Genomic DNA, 7,580 nt, shown 5'->3' on the forward strand with positions numbered 1-7,580 from the left:
GCTGACATCGCCTGGGTGTTAGGCTCCACCTTTGACTTTAGAGCTTGGGCTTGCCTGACAACTCTCCAGAGAACTTCATGCCTTTAGCCTCAGATGGGGCTCATTGGTCCCTATTGTTCTGAGGCTTTCAGTTTCTTGGGCTAGCTGCCTCTCCAGTCTGCAGGTGACAGTTGGGAGATTATTCAAGCTCTACCATGCAAACCACTCACAACCCCCCCCCCCTTTATAGTCAACATTTATTCTATCACCTTGGAGGACATTTATTCTGTTTCTTTAGGGAGGCTATTACAGATCTATGAGAGAGATGGAATCTGGGGGAGATAATACTACAATTAATTGGTGTTCATAGAGCTCTCTATTATTGAGCGGAGTTCATTTATTGATGCTAACCTCTAATGAGGTCGGCATGTGTCTATATTCAAAGTGTCTGTCCACACAGACATGGACTTCAGAAAATTGATATAATTTCAGGAGCAGGCCATTTAAATTGAGCATATTATTACCTCAGGGTAAAAGGCTGGAAAAAATATTCCAAGCAAACGATCACAAAAAACAAACTGGTATAGCCATTTTAATATCTAACAAAATAGACTTTCAACCAAAATTAATCAAAAGGGACGAGGAAGGACACTTTATACTCATCAAAGGTAAAGTCAACCAAGATGACATCACAATTCTGAACATCTATGCTCCCAATAAAAGGGCGCCCACATTCATAAAAGATCTATTAACAAAGCTTAAACCACACATCAATCCTCACACAATAATAGTGGGAGACTTCAACACCCCATTTTCACTGAAGGCTAGGTCATTGAAATAGAAACTAAGCTGAGAAATAATATCATTAACCAATGCCATGAATCAAATGGATCTAACAGATATCTACAGAACTTTTCACCCAAACAAAAAGGAATATACCTTCTTCTCTGCACCCCATGGAGCCTTCTCTAAAATTGATCACATATTAGGTTCACAAAGCAAGCCTCAATAGATACAAGAAGATTGAAATAATACCTTGTATTATATCAGATCACCATGGTCTTAGACTGCACTTAAACAACAACAGAAATAACAAAAAGCCCACACACATATGGAAACTAAACAGCTCTCTACTTAATGACACCTGGGTCAGGGAAGAAATAAAGAAAGAAAGTGAAGACTTCCTGAAATTCAATGAAAATGAAGGAACAACATACCCACATTTGTGGGACACATTGAAAACAGTGCTAAGAGGAAAATTCATAGCACTAAGTGCCTTTATAAAGAAATTAGAAACATCCCACATAAGCAACTTAATGACACAGCTGGAAGCCCTAGGAAAAAAGAAGCAGAAACACCCAAGAGGAGTAGACGTTTGGAAATAATCAAACTCAGAGCTGAAATCAATAAAGTAGAAACAAAGACAACAATCCAAAGAATCAACAAAACTAAGACCTGGTTCTTTGAGAAAATCAACAAGATAGACAAACTGTTAGCCAAACTAACTAAAAGTCAGAGAGACACTATTCAAATCAACAAAATCAGAAATGAAAAGGGAGACAAAACAACAGACACTGAAGAAATACAAAGAATCATAAGATCCAACTTTGAAGGCATATATGCCACAAAATTTGAAAATCTAATGGAAATGGACGATTTTCTTGATCAATTCCACTTGCAAAAATTGAGCCAAGAGCAGATAAACAAGCTAAATAGTCCCATATCATTGATAGTCTCCCAACCAAAAAAAGCCAAGGGCCAGATGGTTTCAGTGCAGAGTACCAGACCTTCAAGGATGAGCTAATATTGATACTCTTCAAGCTACTCCAAAAGATAGAAATGGATGGAACATTACCAAATTCATTCTATGAGGCCATAGTCACTTTGACACCTAAACATCACAAAGACCTAACAAAGAGAATTTCAGATCAATTTTGCTTATGAACATTGATGCAAAAATACTCAATAAAATACTCACACACTGAATACAAGAACACATCAAAGATATCATTCACTATGACCAGGTAGGCTTCTTTCTAGGCATGCAGGGATGATTTAATATATATGGAAATCCATCACTGTAATTCACCATATAAACAAACTGAAAGTAAAAAACCACATGATCATTTCCTTAGATGCAGAGAAAGCATTTGATAAAATCTAACACCCATTCATGTTTAAAGTTTTGGAGAGATCAGGGATACAAGGCACATACCTCAACATAATAAAGGCTATATACAGCAAGCCAATAGCCAAAATCAAATAAAATGGAGAGATATTCAAGGAAATTCTTCTAAAACTGGGGACCAGGCAAGGCTGCCCACTCTCTTCATATCTCTTCAATATGGTACTGGAAGTTCTAGCCAGAGCAATAAGACAACAAAAGGAGATCAAGGGGATCCAAATGGGAAAGGAGGAAATCAAATTATCGCTATTTGCATATGATATGACAGTATACATAAGTGACTCCCAAAATTCCACCAGAGAACTCTTACAGCTGATAAACACCTTCAGCAAAATGGCTGGATACAAAAGTAACTCAAAAAAGTCTTCCTATATACAAAGGACATCTGTGCAGAGGAAGAAATTAAGGAAACTACACCCTACACGATAGTCTCAAGCAATATAAAATATCTATGAGTAATTCTAACCAACCAGGTGAAGGACTTGTATGGAAAAAAAAATTCAAATCTCTGAAGAAAGAGATTGAAGATGACATCAGATGATGGAAGGAGAGAATGGATAGGGAGAATTAACATAGTAAAAATGGCCATCTTACCAAAAGCAATTTACAGATTCAGTGCAGTCCCCATCAAAATACCTACACAATTTTTTAAAGACATTGAAAGATCAGTTCTCAACTTTATATGGAAAAACAAAACACCCAGAATAGCTAAAACAATTCTGTACAATAAAAGATTCTCCAGAGGAATCTCCATACCTGATCTCAAGCTATATTATAAAACAACAGTAATTAAAACAGCATGGTACTGGCACAGCAATAGGCTAGTTGATCGATGGAATTGAATCAAAGACCCAGAAATGAATCCACACATATATGGTCACTTGACTTTTTGACAAAGAAGACAAATCTATTCAATGGAAAAAGGATAGCATCTTCAACAAATGGTGCTGGTCTAACTGGATGTCTACGTGTAAAAAAAAATGCAGTTAGACCCATATTTGTCACTGTGCACAAAACTCAAGTCCAAGTGGATTAAAGACCTTAACATAAAACCAGAGACACTGAATCGGTTACAAGAAAAAGAGGGGAAGAACCTGGAACACATTGGCACAGGAGACAACTTCCTGAACAGAACACCAACACCCCAAACTTTAAGGTCAACAATTAACAAATGGGACCTCATGAGGCTGAGAAGCTTCTGTAAGGCAGAGGACATTTTCAACAGAACAAAGCAACAGCCTACAGACTGGGAAAAGATCTTCACCAACCCTACACCTGACAAAGGTGTAATATCCAAAATATATAAAGAACTCAAGAAATTAAACACCACCAAACCAAATAGCCCAATTGAGAAATGGGGCTCAGAACTAAACAGAGACTTATCAACAGAGGAATATTGAATGGCTGAGAAACACTTAAAGAAATGCTCACCATCTTTAGTCATCAGGGAAATGCAAATCAAAACAACTCTGAGATTCCATCTTACACCCATCAGAATGGCTAAGATAAAAAATTCAAGTGACACCACATGCTGGAGAGGATGCGGAGAAAGAGGAACACTCCTTCATTGCTGGTGGGAATGCAAACTTGTACAATCACTTTAGAAATCTATTTGGCACTATCTCAGAATACTGGGAATAGGGCTTCCTCAAGACCCAGCTATTCTACTCCTTGGAATATACCCAGAAGTTGCTCCAGCACACAAGGATATATGCTCAACCATGGTCATAGTGGCCTTATTCATAATAGCCAGAACCTCGAAACAGCCTAAATGTCCCTCAGTAGAAGAATGGATAAAGAAACTGTGGTACATTTACACTATGGAATACTACTCAGCTATTAAAAACAAGGAATTCACGAAATTTGTGGACAAATGGATGGAACTAGAAGGGATCATAATGAGTGAGTTAACCCAGAAGCAGAAAGACTCAAATGTTATATACTCACTTATAATCAAGGGGCATGTCCCATGAAAATCTTCACTTACCAGGAAATTGGGATAGATGTGAGGTCATCCTACTGGGACTCTAGGTGAAAGAAGTATGGGAGAATGGGTAAATAGAAGGATCCAAATGGTCCTAGAAACCTACAGGAAGAACATTATGATGGGCAGATCTGGGCCCAGGTGTTCTGCTCAAACTATGGCACCAACCAAGGACAATATGTGCAGTAAACTTCGAACCCCTACCCAGATCTAGCCAATGGACAGGACACTCTCCACAGTTGAGTGGAGAGCGGGAACTAACTTTCACATGAACTCTGGTGCCCCATATTTGATCACATCCCCTGGATGGGGAGGCCTGGTGGCACTCAGAGGAAGGATAACAGGCTATCAAGAAGAGACTCAATACTCTAAGAGCATATATAGGGGGAGGAGGTCTCCCTCAGTCACAGACATAGGGGAGGGGAATAGGGTGAAAGCAGGAGGGAGGGAGGAATGGGAGGATACAAGGGATGGGATAGCAATTGAGATGTAATATGAATAAATTAATAAAAAAATTAAAAAAATAAATTTAGCATATTTGTTGCTAGGAATGACATTTCTAGATTTCTATTAGATTATTTTCTTCATAGTTACCCTTGGCATGCCATTATATTGAGTGTAAATCACTTTTAATTGCAGGGTAGATAAATTCTGATAAACAGTACAGTAACATGGATTTTTTTTTTTTTTTTTTTGAGACAGGGTTTCCCTGTGTAGGCCTGGCTGTCCTGGAATTCACTCTGTAGACCAGGCTGGACTTGAACTCAAAGATCCATCTGCCTCTGCCTCTTGAGTGCTGAGATTAAAGGGGTGCACCATCACTGCCTGGCTGTAGTGTGGAGTTTTGAGAGAGCTGGTCACATCAGACCCACAGTGAAGAATAGAGATCATTAAGTTAATAATTCTGGTAAATATGCCTCCACGCAACATATTTGTTTTAAGGAGATTTATTGTAGAGGGAGGGAGAGGAGAGGAAGAAAGGGGGAAGGGGCACCCCAGGGGGACAGAGGGAAAGGAGCTGAGGAAGAGACAGAGAAAGGCACAGGTGGTGACATAGGACATCGTCAGGACTCTAAAGGCCTCTGAGGGCAGGCCAGTTGAATTGCCTGCACACCAGCTAATTCACACTGTGCTCAGCTGCTTTCATTTTTTTTTTTTTAATACAATCCAGGGTCCCAGCCTGAGAAGGTCCACAGCCACAGTGGGCAGGCCTTCCCACTTCAATTATATAATCAACATTATTCCCATAGTCACACTCCGTGGTAGTGCAGCTCCCAGGTAATAACACCAACTGCCACACTGTTGTTTCACATCCTGACATCTTGTTTATGGTCTGTGCAAGGTATTGAAACCAGAGTCTTGTACATGCTAAGCAAATGTCTGCCGCTGAGCTATAAGTAAAAATACTTCACATGGGGTTGGAGAAATGGCTCAGTGATTAGAAGCACTTGTTCTCTTGTGGATGACCCAAATTCAGTTCCCAGCATCCATGTCTGGTGACTCACAACCATCGGTTACCCCAGCTCCAGGACTCCAACAACCTCTTCTGACCCCTAGAGGTACCCACATGCACACACACATACACCAAAATAATTTAAAAATTAAAAACTTCACACACGTATGTATGTATGAATGTGGGTGTTTTGAGTCCTCAAATTTTGTGGCCAAGGTGGGTGCTTCACTGTACTCAAGCATCCGCGTTGCAAGCTTTGTTTATATCCCAGGCAACGCATACCAGCCATCCTACAAAATCCTGAAGGTATTAAGGGAGCTCCATCCGTTCCATCCTTTATAATGGCATCTATGGCTATGTCTAAAGATTTCTGCAGAGATATGGGTTGAAGCAAGATAAAACAGTTTGCCTTCTCCTCCTGAGATGGCTCTGAAAATAACAGTCGTGGAGTGAAAAAGGCAAAGGACCACCAGCCCATCCAGAAAGCAAAAGAGCCATCGGAGAGGGTTACGTGTGGGGATTTGGACAACAGACTATGGGGGAGTGAATCTGCCTCGGACGCCACAGGCCAGGGAGCTGAGTCCTGCCCACTCTACACTTAAGGGCTCAAGACTTGGTGGGAGAGCCCCTTTGGGATTTGGAGAAGTCAAATCTGTAGAATCACTCCCAAAAGGCTGGAACATCTGAGTAAGATCTTCATAAGCAGAGATGCCTGCACTCTGTTCTTCCTTTACAACTGTTAATCTTAGGAATGCAATGTGATTGGAAATGTCAACCAGTGGCACCAGTGCCCAGCGGAGCCTCTGGCAAAAGCCCACAGCCCTGCTCAGCATGGCCTCCTCTTGGCCTCTGAACTAGGAAAGCACCAAATGCTTCTATTATTCTCCCTTTGAGAAACGCTGAACAGTCTTGCTATTGAGCATTTGTGCAATAGCCCCAGGAACCAAAGGGCATGGCCATATCATGACTCAAAATATCCAACATACCATGGTGGGACCAGAAAGCATTTCAGAACAGGAGACCACACTGGAAGAAACACAGTTCTGAAATGGAAATAGTATATACAGGAGCAGTCTGTTGGGAGTCTCCATGGGAGAAATCCGTTGTGTGCCTAAGCAAAGAGGCCCCTTCTCCTAGGACTGACTGTAGGCCTTCCTCTAAGCAGGGAGGATTGCCTGCTACTATTGTTGACAGGCCCAACCTAGTTAGCAATCACCCTGACAGTCAGCTTGGTTAAAGATGGCGGGTCTCGTGTCAAGGGTCATGGTTCAGTATGGAAAAGAGCTGCAATAAATTCAGCATGTGACAAAAATCATCATTTGTGGAGAAGATTAGAAGGCTAGGCCAATGGGCTGGGATGACAACCCTGGTGTTCCAGGGTGACAAGAGTGAAACTCTCCTGTTATGTGTGTGGATGTGTAATGTTGCTTGGGGCCACTGGTAGTAAGCTTGGTCACCAGTGACCAATAGGAGACTGGACAACAGAAAAGAGTCGAGAAGGTGGTGGGTGACGTGTCGGTCTCCAGGGAATAAACTAGGTAAAGTTGAACAACAGATGTCAAAGAGGTGGGTGGTGCATCGATATTCATAGCTTTAATTGCAAGTAAAGTGAGGAACTTTACAAATCAGGAGGGGAAAATTCAGTCTGTCCTGGAAGGGTTGGTAGTGGGAACTCTCACTTCCTGCTCAGAGCCATGAAGACAGAAGCCATGGACGCCTGCATTTAGTTTCAGTACTTTTATTTTACTATTAATTTTTAAACATTTTTTTCATTATGTTATGTGTATATGAGTGTTTTGCCTGCATGGATGTGTGCGCCGTGTATATGCCTGCTTCCCGCAGAGGTAAGAGGAGCGCATGGCAGCGACTGGAATTGGATTTACAGAGGTTATGAGCTGCCATGTAGGTGCTGGGGGTTGAACTCTGGTCCTCTGCAAGAGCAGCCAGTGCTCGTAACCTTGGAGACAACTCTCCAACTC

The sequence above is a fragment of the Acomys russatus genome, chromosome 4 (assembly GCF_903995435.1).
Source record: "Acomys russatus chromosome 4, mAcoRus1.1, whole genome shotgun sequence".
Taxonomy (NCBI): Eukaryota; Metazoa; Chordata; class Mammalia; order Rodentia; family Muridae; genus Acomys; species Acomys russatus.